Source organism: Oncorhynchus gorbuscha, linkage group LG24 (genome assembly GCF_021184085.1).
Source record: "Oncorhynchus gorbuscha isolate QuinsamMale2020 ecotype Even-year linkage group LG24, OgorEven_v1.0, whole genome shotgun sequence".
In the NCBI taxonomy this organism is placed as follows: Eukaryota; Metazoa; Chordata; class Actinopteri; order Salmoniformes; family Salmonidae; genus Oncorhynchus; species Oncorhynchus gorbuscha.
Window position 1 is genome coordinate 24242431 of NC_060196.1, and position 21278 is coordinate 24263708.

Sequence of the window (21278 nt, forward strand, 5' to 3'; positions counted from 1 at the left end):
CGGCCTGCTACCAAAACCTGCGGAGTCTCCTTCACTTCAGCCGACGTGAGTAAAACATTTAAACGTGTTAACCCTCGCAAGGCTGCAGACCCAGACGGCATCCCCAGCCACGTCCTCAGAGCATGCGCAGACCAGTTGGCTGGTGTGTTTACTGACAATTCAATCAATCCTTATCCCAGTCTGCTGTTCCTACATGCTTCAAGAGGGCCACCATTGTTCCTGTTCCCAAGAAAGCTAAGGTAACTGAGCTAAACAACTACCGCCCGAAGCACATCATCATGAAGTGCTGGGACCCTGGTCTCGACCCGGCCCTGTGCAACTGGGTACTGGACATCCTGACGGGCCGCCCCCAGGTGGTGAGGGTCCACCCCGCTGATCCTCAACACTGGGGCCCCACAAGGGTGCGTTCTGAGCCCTCTCCTGTACTCCCTGTTCACCCACGACTGCGTGGCCATGCACGCCTCCAACTCAATCACCAAGTTTGCAGACAACACTACAGTGGTAGGCTTGATTGCCAACAACGGCGAGACGACCTACAGGGAGGAGGTGAGGGCACTCGGAGTGTGGTGTCAACAAAACAAAGGAGATGATTGTGGACTTCAGGAAATAGCAGAGGGAGCACCCTCCTATCCACATCGATGTGACAGTAGTGGAGAGGGTACACATCACGAACAAACTGAATTGGTCCACCTACACAGACAGCATTGTGAAGAAGGCGCAGCAGCCTCTTCAACCTCAGGAGGCTGAAGAAATTTGGCTTGTCACTTAAAGCACTCACAAACTTCTACAGATGCACAATCGAGAGCATCCTGTCGGGCTGTATCACCGCCTGGTACGGCAACTGCTCCCCACACAACCGTAAGGCTCTCCAGAGGGTAGTGAGGTCTGCACAACGCATCACCGGGGGCAAACTACCTGCCCGCCAGGACACCTACACCACCCGATGTCACAGGAAGGCCATAAAGATCATCAAGGACAACAACCACCCGAGCCACTGCCTGTTCACCCCGTTATCATCCAGAACGTGAGGTCAGTACGGGTGCATCAAAGCAGGGACCGAGAGACTGAAAAACAGCTTCTATCTCAAGGCTATCAGACTGTTAAACAGCCACCGCTAACATTGAGTGGCTGCTGCCAAGATACTGACTCAACTCCAGCCACTTTAATAATGGAAATTGATGGAAAAAAATGTATCACTAGCCACTTTAAACAATGCCACTTAATATAATGTTTACATACCCTACATTACTCATCTCATATGTATATACTGTACTCTATACCTTCTGTAGCTCAGTTGGTAGAGCATGGCGCTTGTAATGCCAGGGTAGTGGGTTCGATCCCCGGGACCACCCATACGTAGAATGTATGCACACATGACTGTAAGTCGCTTTGGATAAAAGCGTCTGCTAAATGGCATATATTATTATTATTATATATTACTGCATCTTGCCTATGCCGTTCTGTACCATCACTCATTCATATATATCATACATCTTTACGTACATATTCTTTATCCCTTTACACTTGTGTGAAAAAGGTAGTAGTTGTGGAATTGTTAGGTTAGATTACTCGTTGGTTATTACTGCATTGTCGGAACCAGAAGCACAAGCATTTCGCTACACTCCCATTAACATCTGCTAACCATGTGTGTTATGCAGGTGAATGAGGACCCAAAAGCGACTTGGCGAAAACAGAGTTTTTAATCCAGTAAGATACTTAACAAAACAAAAGGCATAATACTACTCGTAAAGACGAGAACAGACTGGAGACTTGATCAAGAACTGCAGGTTGCCTCGGGAAGGCACTTGAACCTAGCAGACTCAGACACCTGCTCACCACGCAGCATCTGAGGGAAACACGACACGACAGGGCAAAACATAGACACAGCACGGTGAATATAGACAAGGATCCGACAGGGCAGGAACGGAAAACAAGGAGAGAAATAGGGACTCTAATCAGGGAAAAGGATCGGGAACAGGTGTGGGAAGACTAAATGATTGATTAGGGGAATAGGAACAGCTGGGAGCAGGAACGGAACGATAGAGAGAAGAGAGAGCGGGAGAGTGAGAGAGGGAGGGGGAGAGAGAGGGATAGAAAGAGGGAAAGAACCTAATAAGACCAGCAGAGGGAAACGAATAGAAGGGGAAGCACAGGGACAAGACATGATAATCAATGACAAAACATGACAGTACCCCCCACTCACCGAGCGCCTCCTGGCGCACTCGAGGAGGAATCCTGGCGGCAACGGAGGAAATCATCAATGAGTGAACGGTCCAGCACGTCCCGAGACGGAACCCAACTCCTCTCCTCAGGACCGTAACCCTCCCAATCCACTAAGTATTGGTGACCCCGTCCCGAGAACGCATGTCCATGATCTTATGTACCTTGTAAATAGGTGCGCTCTCGACAAGGACGGGAGGGGGGGGGAAGACGAACGGGGGTGCGAAGAAAGGGCTTGACACAGGAGACATGGAAGACAGGATGGACGCGACGAAGATGTCGCAGAAGAAGCAGTCGCACAGCGACAGGATTGACGACCTGGGAGACACGGAACGGACCAATGAACCGCGGAGTCAACTTACGAGAAGCTGTCGTAAGAGGAAGGTTGCGAGTGGAAAGCCACACTCTCTGGCCGCAACAATACCTTGGACTCTTAATCCTGCGTTTATTGGCGGCTCTCACAGTCTGTGCCCTGTAACGGCAAAGTGCAGACCTCACCCTCCTCCAGGTGCGCTCACAACGTTGGACAAACGCTTGAGCGGAGGGAACGCTGGACTCGGCAAGCTGGGATGAGAACAGAGGAGGCTGGTAACCCAGACTACTCTGAAACGGAGATAACCCGGTAGCAGACGAAGGAAGCGAGTTGTGAGCGTATTCTGCCCAGGGAGCTGTTCTGCCCAAGACGCAGGGTTTCTGAAAGAAAGGCTGCGTAGTATGCGACCAATCGTCTGATTGGCCCTCTCTGCTTGACCGTTAGACTGGGGATGAAACCCGGAAGAGAGACTGACGGACGCACCAATCAAACGACAGAACTCCCTCCAAAACTGTGACGTGAATTGCGGACCTCTGTCTGAAACGGCGTCTAACGGGAGGCCATGAATTCTGAACACATTCTCGATGATGATTTGTGCCGTCTCCTTAGCGGAAGGAAGTTTAGCGAGGGAATGAAATGTGCCGCCTTAGAGAACCTATCGACAACCGTAAGAATCACAGTCTTCCCCGCAGACAAAGGCAGACCGGTAATGAAGTCTAGGGCGATGTGAGACCATGGTCGAGAAGGAATGGGGAGCGGTCTGAGACGACCGGCAGGAGGAGAGTTACCCGACTTAGTCTGCGCGCAGTCCGAACAAGCAGCCACGAAACGGCGCGTGTCACGCTCCTGAGTCGGCCACCAAAAGCGCTGGCGAATAGACGCAAGAGTGCCTCGAACACCGGGATGACCAGCTAACTTGGCAGAGTGAGCCCACTGAAGAACAGCCAGACGAGTGGAAACAGGAACGAAAAGGAGGTTACTAGGACAAGCGCGCGGCGACGCAGTGTGCGTGAGTGCTTGCTTAACCTGTCTTTCAATTCCCCAGACTGTCAACCCGACAACACGCCCATAAGGAAGAATCCCCTCGGGATCAGTAGAAGCCACAGAAGAACTAAACAGACGGGATAAGGCATCAGGCTTGGTGTTTTTGCTACCCGGACGGTAAGAAATCACAAACTCGAAACGAGCGAAAAACAACGCCCAACGAGCTTGACGGGCATTAAGTCGTTTGGCAGAACGGATGTACTCAAGGTTCTTATGGTCTGTCCAAACGACAAAAGGAACGGTCGCCCCCTCCAACCACTGTCGCCATTCGCCTAGGGCTAAGCGGATGGCGAGCAGTTCACGGTTACCCACATCATAGTTGCGCTCAGATGGCGACAGGCGATGAGAAAAATAAGCGCAAGGATGAACCTTATCGTCAGACTGGAAGCGCTGGGATAGAATGGCTCCCACGCCTACCTCTGAAGCGTCAACCTCGACAATGAATTGTCTAGTGACGTCAGGAGTAACGAGGATAGGAGCGGACGTAAAACGTTCTTTTAGAAGATCAAAAGCTCCCTGGGCGGAACCGGACCACTTAAAACACGTCTTGACAGAAGTAAGAGCTGTGAGAGGGGCAGCAACTTGACCGAAATTACGAATGAAACGCCGATAGAAATTAGCGAAACCTAAAAAGCGCTGCAACTCGACACGTGACCTTGGAACGGGCCAATCACTGACAGCTTGGACCTTAGCGGAATCCATCTGAATGCCTTCAGCGGAAATAACGGAACTGAGAAAAGTAACGGAGGAGACATGAAAAGAGCACTTCTCAGCCTTTACGTAGAGACAATTCTCTAAAAGGCGCTGTAGAACACGTCGAACGTGCTGAACATGAATCTCGAGTGACGGTGAAAAAAATCAGGATATCGTCAAGATAGACAAAAACAAAGATGTTCAGCATGTCTCTCAGAACATCATTAACTAATGCCTGAAAAACAGCTGGCGCATTGGCGAGACCAAACGGCAGAACCCGGTACTCAAAATGCCCTAACGGAGTGTTAAACGCCGTTTTCCACTCGTCCCCCTCTCTGATGCGCACGAGATGGTAAGCGTTACGAAGGTCCAACTTAGTAAAGCACCTGGCTCCCTGCAGAATCTCGAAGGCTGATGACATAAGGGGAAGCGGATAACGATTCTTAACCGTTATGTCATTCAGCCCTCGATAATCCACGCAGGGGCGCAGAGTACCGTCCTTCTTCTTAACAAAAAAGAACCCCGCCCCGGCCGGAGAGGAAGAAGGCACTATGGTACCGGCGTCAAGAGACACAGATAAATAATCCTCGAGAGCCTTACGTTCGGGAGCCGACAGAGAGTATAGTCTACCCCGAGGAGGAGTGGTCCCCGGAAGGAGATCAATACTACAATCATACGACCGGTGAGGAGGAAGGGAGTTGGCTCGGGACCGACTGAAGACCGTGCGCAGATCATGATATTCCTCCGGCACTCCTGTCAAATCGCCAGGTTCCTCCTGAGAAGTGGGGACAGAAGAAATGGGAGGGATGGCAGACATTAAACACTTCACATGACAAGAAACGTTCCAGGATAGGATAGAATTACTAGACCAATTAATAGAAGGATTATGACATACTAGCCAGGGATGACCCAAAACAACAGGTGTAAAAGGTGAACGAAAAATCAAAAAAGAAATAGTCTCACTGTGGTTACCAGATACTGTGAGAGTTAAAGGTAGTGTCTCAAATCTGATACTGGGAAGATGACTACCATCTAAGGCAAACATGGGCGTAGGCTTGTCTAACTGTCTGAAAGGAATGTCATGTTTCCGAGCCCATGCTTCGTCCATGAAACAACCCTCAGCCCCAGAGTCAATCAAGGCACTGCATGTAGCACCCGAACCGGTCCAGCGTAGATGGACCGACATAGTAGTACATGATCTAGATGAAGAGACCTGAGTAGTAGCGCTCACCAGTAGCCCTCCGCTTACTGATGAGCTCTGGCCTTTACTGGACATGAATTGACAAAATGTCCATCAAATCCGCAATAGAGGCACAGGCGGTTGGTGATCCTCCGTTCCCTCTCCTTGGTCGAGATGCGAATACCTCCCAGCTGCATGGGCTCAGTCTCTGAGCCAGAGGAGGGAGATGGTTGCGATGCGGAGCAGGGAAACACCGTTGACGCGAGCTCTCTTCCACGAGCTTGGTGACGAAGATCTACCCATCGTTCTATGCGGATGGCGAGAGCAATCAAAGAGTCCACACTGGAAGGAACCTCCCGAGAGAGAATCTCATCTTTGACCACTGCGTGGAGTCCCTCCAGAAAACGAGCGAGCAGCGCCGGCTCGTTCCAGTCACTAGAGGCAGCAAGAGTGCGAAACTCTATAGAGTAATCCGTTATGGATCGATCACCTTGGCATAGGGAAGCCAGGGCCCTAGAAGCCTCCCTACCAAAAACTGAACGGTCAAAAACCCGAATCATCTCCTCTTTAAAGTTCTGGTAATTGTTAGAACAATCAGCCCTTGCCTCCCAGATAGCTGTGCCCCACTCTCGAGCCCGGCCAGTAAGGAGTGAAATGACGTAAGCAACCCGAGCTCTCTCGCTAGAGTATGTGTTGGGTTGGAGAGAGAACACAATATCACACTGGGTGAGAAAGAGCGGCACTCCGTGGGCTGCCCGGAGTAGCAAGGTGGGTTATTAACCCTAGGTTCCGGAGGCTCGGCAGGCCAGGAAGTAACAGGTGGCACGAGACGAAGACTCTGGAACTGTCCAGAGAGGTCGGAAACCTGAGCGGCCAGGTTCTCCACGGCATGGCGAGCAGCAGACAATTCCTGCTCGTGTCTGCCGAGCATGGCTCCTTGGATCTTGACGGCAGTGTTACGAGCCTCTGTAGTCGCTGGGTCCATTCCTTGGTCGGATCCTTCTGTTATGCAGGTGAATGAGGACCCAAAAGCGACTTGGCGAAAACAGAGTTTTTAATCCAGTAAGATACTTAACAAAACAAAAGGCATAATACTACTCGTAAAGACGAGAACAGACTGGAGACTTGATCAAGAACTGCAGGTTGCCTCGGGAAGGCACTTGAACCTAGCAGACTCAGACACCTGCTCACCACGCAGCATCTGAGGGAAACACGACACGACAGGGCAAAACATAGACACAGCACGGTGAATATAGACAAGGATCCGACAGGGCAGGAACGGAAAACAAGGAGAGAAATAGGGACTCTAATCAGGGAAAAGGATCGGGAACAGGTGTGGGAAGACTAAATGATTGATTAGGGGAATAGGAACAGCTGGGAGCAGGAACGGAACGATAGAGAGAAGAGAGAGCGGGAGAGTGAGAGAGGGAGGGGGAGAGAGAGGGATAGAAAGAGGGAAAGAACCTAATAAGACCAGCAGAGGGAAACGAATAGAAGGGGAAGCACAGGGACAAGACATGATAATCAATGACAAAACATGACAATGTGTATGTGACAAATACAATTTGATTTGATTTGATCTTGACAAAGGAGAAATGCTCACTAACGAGGAAGTAAAGACATTTTGGGCAACACATTTGAGAGAAATACAGTTATTGTGTGTATGGAACATTTTTGTGATCTTTTATTTCAGATCAACAGTTTACATGTGTTCATAGTTTTGTTCAGTGTTCATACATTTAACACATTACACATAACCTACATATCAGTACATACTGTGCATTCACACACAGTATCTATATCAAATAGGGGAGAGGTGTGCCGTCAGGCTTTATCTGTTTTTTTCAAACCAGGTTTGCTTTCCACTTGAGCTGAGATAGAAGGGAGTTCTATGCAATCATGGCATCTATATCATGGCTCTTTAATACTGTACATATTCTTGAATTTGTTCTGGATTTGGCGACTGTGAAAAGTCCCCTTCGTGGCATGTCTAGTGGGATAAGTGTGTGTATCAGATCTGTGTGTACGTTGACTATGCAAACAATTTGGAATTTTCAACATATTGTTTTGTATAAAAAATTAAAAATTGATGCAGTCAGTCTCCTTTACTTTTAGCCAAGAGAGGCTGGCATGCATAATATTGGTATTGTCCCTCTGATTACAGTGAATAAGTTTTTCTAGGTCCTTCTAATCAAGATACAACCAAACTAAAGCCTGTAATACTTATTTTGTGGAGTGTGGTGTATAAAAAGCAAAGCATCTCTTTATCACGGACAGACCATCTTTACAACCATTGAATCAATATGCTTTGACCATGACAGTTTACAATTTACAACAAACACCAAGTAATTTAGTCACCTTAACTTGCTGAACTGCCACATTATTCATTAACCGATTCAGCTGAGGTCTAGAACTTGGGGAAAGATTTGCACACCCTGACCATAGTTTGCTTTGTATGTTTCTATGTTTTGTTTGGTCAGGGTGTGATCTGAGTGGGAATTCTATGTTGGATGTCTAGATTGTCTGTTTCTGTGTTTGGCCTGATATGGTTCTCAATCAGAGGCAGGTGTTAGTCGTTGTCTCTGATTGGGAGCCATATTTAGGTAGCCTGTTTTGTCATTTTGGGTTGTGGGTGATTGTCTATGTTAGTTGCTTGTTTCAGCACAGTTCTCGTTATAGCTTCACGGTCGTTTTGTGTTCAGTGCTTTCTTTAATTAAAAAATTATCATGAACACATACCATGGCTTTTTCTTTGTGACTCTGCCAAGAAGGCCAGCATCCCAGAGTCGACTGTTGACGTTGAGACTACTTTCAAAATCTTAGCTAGCAGTCATCATCATGAATCAAGTCGACAATCTCCTGGAAAATCCTTTTTAATCCTTTTTTATGAAGAGAAATAATGAATAGAAATTATAAAACATATTGGGTGCTCATCGGCCATTGGACATAAACATTGCACAACAAGTTGGAAAACAATGAGTGGTTGACAATTGGAAGGAATCAGTGGCTAACTGCAAGCATTACAAAGTAATCACTAGCATGCTATTCAGTGGAGTGGCTGTGTGGTCCCAAATCTGGAATTAAGTGTCCCTTTTCCAAATATAAAATGATTTGTGCCGTGCTCAAAACAACTTTTAACTCAGAACTGTGAAAACTTGACTTCAGTGAGTTCAAGAGACTGGGAATTCTGGGAAAAACGAGCTCCGAAAGATGAAACAGGTTTTGAACGGTCATCCAACTCAGAATTGTAAATCGGGAACTCGGGCCTCTTTCTAGAGCTACAACCTGAAGACCAATGACGTCATTATGATTCGACTTTGTTTTTTTCTGAGTTCCCAGTTGTCTTGAAAGCACCATAAATCCAGAGAATTCCAGACTTTGATGACAAAATTTGACCATGATGGACCGCCATGCCACCTTCCTGTTCAAGTGAGCACAGCACAACAAGGTGAGTCCGAAAATGTCTTGTATGCTGCTGCATAAATGACGTAGTATGACAGGGAGATATGTATACTGTAGCTAAGAAAGTAATACTAAGTGTATGTTGTGTAGTAAGCTGTTAGTAGCTCATGTGCCACACCCTAATAATTTGGTCTATTTACCCCTCTTAATTTTGCAAACTGTTCTGACTTGATGGTGCACATGTAGCCTATAACCTGTTTTATAGAATTGTAATCATCAAATTTTGTAAGAGCTTTCATTGTCTAGTTATAGGCCCCCTTTATTATCATACAGTTCTGACATGGTGTACAGGGAGAACACTGTAAGAACTGCCCATGTTCTGAATTCTGTCGCTGTACATTTCAAAAGTGCTAAACAAATAGTTATATTGACTACGTCCGTCCTAGCTCACTCATTAATGTCTTAATCGAAATGATGGATTGCCTCTCATCCACTTGTTGTCCCATTATGCCATAGTTTGTACATATCAAATGTCATTACAAAACCACATTTGTTTTAGCAAGTCAGCCAAATCAGGTATGTTTTTCTAAAACGCAGTAAATGAGCCAAATCAACTGTTTCGCTGCCAGACAAAACTCTGCTGATAGCCAGGTGTAGCAGTGGTAAGATGGTGGGACTGCTGTTAGGACAGCTTTATGTAGGCCCCATTTGTCAATGTTATACTCCAATTGTTGTATTGTTTAGTGTTGTGTTGTGGCTTTGCTTGTATGCATCGCACTTTTTATATATATATTTTTTTGCTCCACCAAGATTCACATGCTAAAATCACCACTGGGCCATTATACTATGGTCAGTACATCCAATGGGTATGGATACAGCTTTGAGCAGAGTTCTGTAGCACTGGTAAAAATGTCATCAATACATGTATATGATATAGTTCCTGTACTGTTTATAAACACCCTGGTAGGTTTATTAATAACCTGAACCAGATTACATGTACTGCTCAGGGTGAAAAGGGTCCATATCAGGGGATATCTTTACATGACAAGTGTTTTAATGTTCTAGAGAATACAGACCATTTCCAATGCATGTTTTCAGTTTTGTGGATATGCACCATATTCTGACAAATTCTGAATCCAGATGTGCCTTTTAGACAAATATGATATTAGGATATAGGATATATATTAGGATGATATTAGGATTCGTCTGAATATCACACATGGACATTCAATATCATAAGAGATGTGACATCCTATTTTCTCTCTTAACGTTGACACATATGGACTGTATACATCAAACATCTGTGTTTTGTGAAGATATGAAGCTACACTACATGACCAAAAGTATGTGGACACCTGCTCGTTGAACATCTAATTCCAAAATCATTGGCATTAATATGGAGTTGGTCCCCCTTCGCTGCTATAACAGTCTAGACTCTTCTGGGAATGCTTTCCACTATTTGTTGGAACATTGCTGTGGGTACTTGCTTCCATTCAGCCACAAGCATTAGTGAGGTCAGGCACTGATGTTGGGCGATTAGGCCTGGCTCACTGTCGGCTTTCCAATTCATCCCAAAGGTGTTCGATGGGTTTGATGTCAAGGCTCTGTGCAGGCCAGTCATGTTCTTCGACACCGATCTCGACAAACCATTTCTGTATGGACCTCGCTTTGTGCACGGGGTCATTGTCATGCTGAAACAGGAAAGGGCCTTCCCCAAACTGTTGCCACAAAGTTGGAAGCACAGAATCGTCTAGAATGTCATTGTATGCTGTCGCGTATGCTGTATGCTGTTGGTAGGTAGAGTGTTCTTCTCCTCAGTCTCAGTCGTCTTCAGTTTAGTCATATCAAACTGAGCGATCTCACTCACATCTTTCCCTTCACTGGAACTAAGGGGCATAGCGAAACCATGAAAAACAGCCCCAGACCATTATTGCTCCTCCATCAAACTCTACAGTGGTACTATGCATTGGTGCTGGTAGCGTTCTTCTTGCATCCGCCAAACTCAGATTCGTCAGTCGGACTGCCATATGGTGAAGCGTGATTCTTAACTGCTCCAGAGTCCAATGACAGCGAGCTATACACCTGTTGTGTCTTTGGCTATGCCAGATTAATTGCTATGACATGCTGTTCTATGAAATACTTTCTCCATAATTAATATCACCTGATTGAGCTAATCAGGTAAATGTAATTAACTAGAGGGTCGGGCACCACAAAATAATATTTATAGAGCTGTTATCTTCCGGATAAACTCTTAGAGATTTAGTAATATTTTACATCAATAGCAGTCAACATTAATCGTCATCTTACTTCAGTCTCATCTGAAAGTTGTAAATTCTTGGTTATCTGCAAGAATCCTGGCCAACAAGTTGAATCAGCAATACAAAATTGGGTTTAATGATTTATTTACTAAATACCTAACTCATCACACAGAATAACATATACAAAGAATTTATTATACCTGGATAATTCTTTACGTCATGGGAAACGTTCCTAGCGGGCGGAACAGGTATGACAGCTTGTTACACAAAGAAAAAGGGGCTGGGTTTGAGTGAAAGAGCGGGACACTGGAACTGAGGCGAAGCTGTGCTATCGTAAATACACTATCTTATGCATTCTAAATTACCGCCCATTTGGAAAAGGAAAATGCACTAAATATTTACTCTGAGCTGCACTTCAGCAGGTTGGTGGTAGATGGGAGACCGTGTTGCCAAACCGAGTCCTCTGTCCTTTGAAGAATGTTTCTGGTGGTCACTTGTATAAGTTGTAGTAAAGTCGTTGTGTGGTAGATGGGATACTCTGTCGGTTCCTTCCTAACTTGTGTTTGCGGCTGCGGTCGCTAACTCAACGGCTAGGAGGTATCACTTCTGTCGTGAATAAGAGTTCAAGGTTCATACCATTCGCAACCAAAGCTCATGCTGATGTTGGCTTCGTTCTGTAGTTTTTGTCTGAACCTTCTGACATGGGATCGTCATCTCACATCCGTGGAACAGGAAGTTATGTTGTCGTCAAGAGCTCATATAGGAAGGGAGAAAAGGGGTGTGTGTCATAGTTTACAACCTCTGTCTCTTCACGTGGGCGGGCCACTGAGTGAGCATCTCTAACTTATGAAAACCCACATGTCACATTTTAGAAGCTAAAATCCCATTTCATCCCATCACAAATCATTTCATATTTCATATTCATAATCATTGAAAGACAATTCCATGTGAATCTGAACTGATGTATAGACTTTCCACTGTGGAGTTTGTCATCTTATCGTTGATGAGAATATCTCAGATGACAACCGAACTGACATCATATTCATTAAGTACCACTGCATATGTTCAATTGTTCGGATTACCAGAATATATTTAATTTCACCCCACATTCTGACGTTCCCAGAATCTCTATATTAACCAAGGGGTTTTGCAAATGTAACCTTAGTAGGGGTAGAGAGCGGAAAAGGGGGGTAAGAGGTATTTATGACTGTCATAAACCAACCCCCAGGCCAACGTCATGACACACCCATCCAGCCGACGGCTGGTATTGCACATAGTGATTTTAGGCTTGTTTGCGGCTACTCATGGAAACCCATTCGGCCATGCAAACCCATTCGTCGGGAGCTTCATGAAATTTCATGAAATTTTTATGAAACTCCTGATTATTGTGCTGCCGTTGCTTCCAGAGGCAGTTTGGAACTCAGTAGTGAGTGTTGCAACCGAAGACAGACTATTTTTACATGCTACACACTTCTGTGAGCGGTCCCATTCTGTGAGCTTGCGTGGCCTACCAATTTGCGGCTGAGCCGTTGTTGCTCCTAGACGTTTCCATTTCACAAAAACAGCACTTACAGTTGACCTGGGCAGCTCTAACAGGGCAGAAATTTAAGGAACTGACTTGTTGGAAAGGTGGCATTCTATGACGATGCCACTTTGAAAGCCACTGAGCTCTTCAATAAGGCCATTCTACTGCCAATATTTGATTATGGAGATTGCATGGCTGTGTGCTCGATTTTATACACCTGTCAGCAACATGTGTGGCTGAAATAGCCAAATCCACTAATATGACTGAATACAAACAGTGCAGCTATTCCCTCCATAAGGCTATCAAACAAGCTAAGCGTCAGTACAGAGACAAAGTGGAATCTCAATTCAATGGCTCAGACACAAGAGGCATGTGGCAGGGTCTACAGTCAATCACGGACTACAAGATGAAATCCAGCCCAGTCACGGACCAGGATGTCTTGCTCCCAGGCAGACTAAATAACTTTTTTGCCCGCTTTGAGGACAATACAGTGCCACTGACACGGCCTGCAACGGAAACATGCAGTCTCTCCTTCACTGCAGCCGAGGTGAGTAAGACATTTAAACGTGTTAACCCTCGCAAGGCTGCAGGCCCAGATGGCATCCCCAGCCGCGCCCTCAGAGCATGCGCAGACCAGCTGGCCGGTGTGTTTACGGACATATTCAATCAATCCCTATACCAGTCTGCTGTTTCCACATGCTTCAAGAGGGCCACCATTGTTCCTGTTCCCAAGAAAGCTAAGGTAACTGAGCTAAACGACTACCGCCCCGTAGCACTCACTTCCGTCATCATGAAGTGCTTTGAGAGACTAGTCAAGGACCATATCACCTCCACCCTACCTGACACCCTAGACCCACTCCAATTTGCTTACCGCCCAAATAGGTCCACAGACGATGCAATCTCAACCACACTGCACACTGCCCTAACCCACCTGGACAAGAGGAATACCTATGTGAGAATGCTGTTCATCGACTACAGCTCGGCATTCAACACCATATTACCCTCCAAGCTCGTCATCAAGCTCGAGACCCTGGGTCTCGACCCCGCCCTGTGCAACTGGGTACTGGACTTCCTGACGGGCCGCCCCCAGGTGGTGAGGGTAGGCAACAACATCTCCTCCCCGCTGATCCTCAACACGGGGGCCCCACAAGGGTGCGTTCTGAGCCCTCTCCTGTACTCCCTGTTCACCCACGACTGCGTGGCCACGCACGCCTCCAACTCAATCATCAAGTTTGCGGACGACACAACAGTGGTAGGCTTGATTACCAACAACGACGAGACGGCCTACAGGGAGGAGGTGAGGGCCCTCGGAGTGTGGTGTCAGGAAAATAACCTCACACTCAACGTCAACAAAACTAAGGAGATGATTGTGGACTTCAGGAAACAGCAGAGGGAACACCCCCCTATCCACATCGATGGAACAGTAGTGGAGAGGGTAGCTAGTTTTAAGTTCCTCGGCATACACATCACAGACAAACTGAATTGGTCCACTCACACTGACAGCGTCGTGAAGAAGGCGCAGCAGTGCCTATTCAACCTCAGGAGGCTGAAGAAATTCGGCTTGTCACCAAAAGCACTCACAAACTTCTACAGATGCACAATCGAGAGCATCCTGGCGGGCTGTATCACCGCCTGGTACGGCAACTGCTCCGCCCTCAACCGTAAGGCTCTCCAGAGGGTAGTGAGGACTGCACAACGCATCACCGGGGGCAAACTACCTGCCCTCCAGGACACCTACACCACCCGTTGTTACAGGAAGGCCATAAAGATCATCAAGGACATCAACCACCCGAACCACTGCCTGTTCACCCCGCTATCATCCAGAAGGCGAGGTCAGTACAGGTGCATCAAAGCTGGGACCGAGAGACTGAAAAACAGCTTCTATCTCAAGGCCATCAGACTGTTAAACAGCCACCACTAACATTGAGTGGATGCTGCCAACACACTGTCATTGACACTGACCCAACTCCAGCCATTTTAATAATGGGAATTGATGGGAAATGATGTAAATATATCACTAGCCACTTTAAACAATGCTACCTTATATAATGTTACTTACCCTACATTATTCATCTCATATGCATATGTATATACTGTACTCTACATCATCGACTGCATCCTTATGTAACACATGTATCACTAGCCACTTTAACTATGCCACTTTGTTTACTTTGTCTACACACTCATCTCATATGTATATACTGTACTCGATACCATCTACTGTATGCTGCTCTGTACCATCACTCATTCATATATCCTTATGTACATGTTCCTTATCCCCTTACACTGTGTATAAGACAGTAGTTTTGGAATTGTTAGTTAGATTACTTGTTGGTTATCACTGCATTGTCGGAACTAGAAGCACAAGCATTTCGCTACACTCGCATTAACATCTGCTAACCATGTGTATGTGACAAATAAAATTTGATTTGATTTTATGAAGGGGTGTCCACATACTTTTGTATATTACATTTACATTTACATATAAGTCATTTAGCAGACGCTCTTATCCAGAGCGACTTACAAATTGGGTATATAGTGTATATTGATTCCAGATAAGCTTCTTTTGGCTGCGGTCCATATCCAAATATTTTTGATATACTGAAGATAAGGACAATTCCTAATGCATTTCTGTGTTTTCATCACATGCTCAATCATTTCACAAATATGAGATATATATTTTTCTTTCATGCACATAATTTTGGGATTTCCTCCAGATATCAGACCGGATACTGACTCATTAGATATCCTGAGATAGGCCTTTTTGGACATCTCATGTACTTTATTTGATGACAAATACTGACTGTATTGTACATTTTCTCACCACGTACAATGCATATGCTCTTGAATGAGGTCCATATCAGAATATAACATTTTCTAATGATATGCATTTTCTGATACTTATTTTAGTTTTAAGGACATGCTTAATAATTTGACAAAAATTAAATCCATATAATTCTTTCAGACATTAGCTATAATTGTTGTATTCCCTGTGGATAAAGGCGCAGGCAAACCTCAAGCTAAGGGCACTGTACCTGGCAGCCTAGCAACAAGAATCATGTATTTTCTGCTGTGGAGTTCCAACTGTCATTTTTTATTTGGGTGCCACAAATGAGTGTGTAAACAGTGTGTGGTAGAGCTGACAACTGGAGAAACAAAAGAAGTGAGAAGCTGGTCAGAAAACACCTGAAAGAAGTTAACGCTAAAGTGAGTAGCTAATTTGAGAAGTTTTATTTGTCTTAGTAACTAGAATCAAGAACATGATCTAATTTGGCCAGCTAGCTAACGTTAGCTAGGTTTGATAAGGTGAAAAGCTAACTGGTAGCCTACAATAGCTGACTAGCTAACAAATAACGAAATGGCCTTCGCTTCAGGGATTTTTTTGACCCCCTATCAAACCTCAATGTGACAACTAATGTTTTAAAACATATATGTCTGGATGTTAAATGACGATACGGAGGCATTGATGCGAGTAACCAGTCTTGTTCAGTACATTGCTACATCCGGGCATCAAGCACACCGGTAAAACACTGGAGTTGCAGTAATTAACATTTACCACCAGATGGCATCACTCATCTTACACCCATAACGTATTCCCTTTTATAAAATAGAACAGGAGCTGCCAATTCACGAACAAAACAAACTTAGTAATAATTTCCAACATTAACAGTTTAGCTTTTTTCAGGTATCAACACATTTTGATAGTCTCTTCACTTTTCCCATTATTTTTTTTTTATCTCTGTCTGTCAACAATCCCAAATTGGAAACCTACAGATTAAGTATTTTTGGTGGCTTGGACAGACGCCCGCAGCGTGAAAAGACAAGGGGCTTGTCTGCGAAGACTGCGGGTTCCCGCACAGGCGTGTCACCTGACTGTCTAAGCGGAGTATTGATGGGCGAGGGAGTGGCTCACCTGTGATCCGCTGGTTCTTTGCCCAGTGCCTCAGGCCCCATGTGACTTGCTGGGGTTCCGTCCTTTGTCATGCGACCCCTATGGCCATCAGGGTTCTGAGTAGAAATCACTAGTGCAATATAATAAAACACTGCTTAGCTTGTTGTTAATCCACCTGGTGTGTCAGATTTAAAAAAAGCTTTACAGCAAAAGCTATCCAAGCGTTTATGTTAGAACATCTCTCTCAGCAGACAAAACATTACAAACAGCTAGCAGCAAAGTAGACTAGTCACGAAAGTCAAAAAAGCAATAAAATCGATCGCTTACCTTTGATGATCTTCGGATGTTTGCACTCATGAGACCCAGTTACACAATAAATAAATGCTCCTTTTGTTCAATAAAGATTATTTTTATATCTTTTTATATTCAAAATACCTCCATTTGGTTGGCGCGTTTTGTTCAGAAATCCACAGGCTCGAGCGGTCACGACGGCGCAGACGAAAATAGTAGTAGAAAATAGTATCCGAGAAAATGTCTGCTCCAAGCTGTTGCACATGCAAAACTCTGCTGGCACCCAGCCATCCACTGACGCGATGTGATCCTTCTCACTCATTTTTCAGAATAAAAGCCTGAAACTATGTCTAAAGACTGTTCACACCACGTGGAAGCCATAGGGAAAGGAATCTGGTTGATATCCCTTTAAATTGAGGGAAGGCATGCAATGGAACAGGGAGATTTGTTTCTCTTAGGCACCTCCTTTTCCTCAGGTTTTCACCTGCAATATCAGTTCTGTTATACTCACAGACAATATTTTTGACAGTTTTGGAAACTTTAGAGTGTTTTCTATCCTAATCTAACAATTATGCATATTCTAGCTTCTGGCCCTGAGAAATAGGCCATTTCATTTGGGTACGTTTTACATCCAAACATCAAAATACTGCCCCCTACACTCAACAGATGGAGCCCCATATCAAAATATTTTTCAACCAGCACAGGCTTCATTAAATCAGAAATAGCAATTAAATATTCAGTTGTTTTTTGAAATTCTTCCTCTGATTTACAATCCAAAGGGTCCCAGCTACAACATGCATGGTTGTCTTGTTAGATAAAATCCTTCTTTATATCCCAAAACGTCAGTTTAGTTGGCGCCATCGATTTGAGTAATCCACTCGTTCAACATGCAGAGAAAGGAATCTTAAAAGCTACCTCTAAACTTTGTTAAGACAAGTCAAAATGCATTTCTAGTTAATCATCGGGTACCCTAAAATGTAATTAAACAATAATATTTAATACGGAAAGAAGTATGTTCAATAGGAAAGCAAAATTAGCATTGGCGTTTCGTCGCGCGCACGCACAGACTGATTTCCAACTCTGACTCCCAGTACTAAAACTCTAAATTCTTCCTCGTTTGGGAAGAAACATGCCTGGAACCTTGAACAAATATTGTTGACATCTAGTGGAAGCAAGAGGAATTGAAATCTGGGAGCTGGAATTGCATATGCCCCATAGCTTTTCATTGTAAGAGCATGGGATCTCAAAAAAAAAGGTTTTCAGGTTGGTTTTTCTTTGCTTTTCTCCTACCGTATCAACTGTGTTATAGTCTCATACATTATTTTAACATTTATACAAACTTCAAAGTGTTTTCTATCCAATGGCACCAATTCTATGCATATCCTGGCTTCTGGGCCTGAGTAACAGGTACTTGAGTACTTTGGGCAAGTCAGTCAGACAGGAAGTGGAGAAAAATAGACCTTAGCCTGAAGATGTTCGTCACACACATTATCAAGCATTGCACACAAATGATCCAGATAATGAATGAACCCCAGCCTAAAACCCCAAACAGCAAGCAATGCCGATCTAGAAGCATGGTGGCTGGGAAAAACTCCCTAGAAAGAACATTGTTTGACTAATAGAATCAGTCAAACAGGCATATGTGAGTGTCAGTTGGTGTATGTTTGTGATGTGGGGCTAAAGCTACTGACCCGGAAGCTAGGCTCTCTCTTTTCTCCCAGTCTTTTGGGAGGTCGGGTGGATAATTAGTCTGTCGTAGTGGATGTTAGCAATGTCCCACTGTTCTCTGGCAGCTTTCATGGCTGGGATAAGTTATTTCCGCCTCTGGTGCACAGTTTCTGAGCAGTCCTCGTTAAGGATGATGTTGGTTCCTCTCAAGTTCTTGGCTTTTTACAGGACAGACATTTTGTCCTTAAACCCTAGGAACTTGATCAGTATCGGCCTGGGTCTTTCACCTGGGCTGGTTACAGGTTTTCCACCTCAATCTCCCTATGGTCCATCTGGAGCTTTTCAGTGATCAATTTTCATACTTTCTCCTCAGACTCGGCTTAGTTCTCGTGTGAAGACTGGTATGCCATCCACAATGATGTTATGACTCCTGGGTTGTCCCTGTAGATAGTCTGTTTTCCCAGGTATTGTTAATAATGATTCACAGACAGTGCTGATGTCATCTCACATGGACTTACAGTTAGGTGTCATATTGCTGCAAGTCTCTTTCAGGACATCCACCTCTCCTTGGGAGAACTGCAAATTGTTCTTAATGTCATGGACCTCTCTGGTCAGATCATCCATTATTTTATTAGTTGAGTCCATCAGTATTTGGACAAAGCTCTTCAAGTTATTTTCCTGTTGTTGTAAGAACTGCTTGTTTAAAAGATCCATCACCTGTGACAGAAAAACACTGTATTTTCCGTTACTCTAACAGGCTTTGGTTTTGGATGTCATGGTAGCAACGTAGGCCAATGCTGGTACTCCATGCAGTTCCAGACAGGGCAGGTTGCAGGGCAGATGAAAACAGCACGACACAGAAGGGATTTGACAGCCACAAGCCTGGGACAATCTGTGGCCCCAGCGACAAGGGATAACCGTGTCGCAGGCTGTGTGATGCTGAGGAGTATTTATGTCTGTAATAAAACCCTTTTGTGGGGAAAAACTCATTTTGATTGGATGGGCCTGGATCCCCAGTGGGTGGCTGACTAAATTGGTGGCTGACTAAATACTCTTTTGCCCCAATGTGTACATTGCCTTGCGAAAGTATTTGGCCCCCTTGAACTTTGCGAACTTTTGCCACATTTCAGGCTTCAAACATAAAGATATAAAACTGTATATTTTTGTGAAGAATCAACAACAAGTGGGACACAATCATGAAGTGGAACGACATTTATTGGATATTTCAAACTTTTTTAACAAATCAAAAACTGAAAAATTTGGCGTGCAAAATTATTCAGCCCCCTTAAGTTAATACTTTGTAGTGTCACCTTTTGCTGCGATTACAGCTGTAAGTCGCTTGGGGTATGTCTCTATCAGTTTTGCACATCGAGGGACTGAATTTTTTTCCCATTCCTCCTTGCAAAACAGCTCGAGCTCAGTGAGGTTGGATGGAGAGCATTTGTGAACAGCAGTTTTCAGTTCTTTCCACAGATTCTCGATTGGATTCAGGTCTGGACTTTGACTTGGCCATTCTAACACCTGGATATGTTTATTTTTGAACCATTCCATTGTAGATTTTGCTTTATGTTTTGGATCATTGTCTTGTTGGAAGACAAATCTCCGTCCCAGTCTCAGGTCTTTTGCAGACTCCATCAGGTTTTCTTCCAGAATGGTCCTGTATTTGGCTCCATCCATCTTCCCATCAATTTTAACCATCTTCTCTGTCCCTGCTGAAGAAAAGCAGGCCCAAACCATGATGCTGCCACCACCATGTTTGACAGTGGGGATGGTGTGTTCAGGATGATGAGCTGTGTTGCTTTTACGCCAAACATAACGTTTTGCATTGTTGCCAAGAAGTTCAATTTTGGTTTCATCTGACCAGAGCACCTTCTTCCACATGTTTGGTGTGTCTCCCAGGTGGCTTGTGGCAAACTTTAAACGACACTTTTTATGGATATCTTTAAGAAATGGCTTTCTTCTTGCCACTCTTCCATAAAGGCCAGATTTGTGCAATATATGACTGATTGTTGTCCTATGGACAGTCTCCCACCTCAGCTGTAGATCTCTGCAGTTCATCCAGAGTGATCATGGGCCTCTTGGCTGCATCTCTGATCAGTCTTCTCCTTGTATGAGCTGAAAGTTTAGAGGAACGGCCAGGTCTTGGTAGATTTGCAGTGGTCTGATACTCCTTCCATTTCAATATTATCGCTTGCACAGTGCTCCTTGGGATGTTTAAAGCTTGGGAAATCTTTTTGTATCCAAATCCGGCTTTAAACTTCTTCACAACAGTATCTCAGACCTGCCTGGTGTGTTCCTTGTTCTTCATGATGCTCTCTGAGCTTTTAACGGACCTCTGAGACTATCACAGTGCAGGTGCATTTATACGGAGACTTGATTACACACAGGTGGATTGTAATTATCATCATTAGTCATTTAGGTCAACATTGGATCATTCAGAGATCCTCACTGAACTTCTGGAGAGAGTTTGCTGCACTGAAAGTAAAGGGGCTGAGTAATTTTGCACGCCCAATTTTTCAGTTTTTGATTTTTTTTTAAAGTTTGAAATATCCAATAAATGTCGTTCCACTTCATGATTGTGTCCCACTTGTTGTTGATTCTTCACAAAAGAATACAGTTTTATATCTTTGTTTGAAGCCTGAAATGTGGCAAAAGGTCGCAAAGTTCAAGGGGGCCGAATACTTTCGCAAGGCACTGTATACATTGGGGCAAAAAAGTATTTAGTCAGCCACCAATTGTGCAAGTTCTCCCACTTAACAATATGAGATAGGCCTTTAATTTTCATCATAGGT

At 44.6% G+C, this 21278-nt stretch overlaps 1 protein-coding gene across 2 annotated transcripts in view; it reads left to right on the forward strand.

Moving 5' to 3' along the window:
* Nucleotides 1–21278, forward strand: part of LOC124012058 (zinc finger protein ZFPM2-like) — a 138877-nt gene that overhangs the window by 72076 nt on the left and 45523 nt on the right. The window contains exon 1 of one of the 2 annotated variants that reach the window (XM_046325431.1): nt 8321–8898. The exons of the other annotated variant lie outside the window; for it this stretch is intronic. The gene's annotated coding sequence lies outside the window, so the exon portion shown is untranslated. Of the gene's footprint in view, nt 1–8320; nt 8899–21278 lie in introns of those variants that run through there. 2 annotated transcript variants of the gene reach the window in all.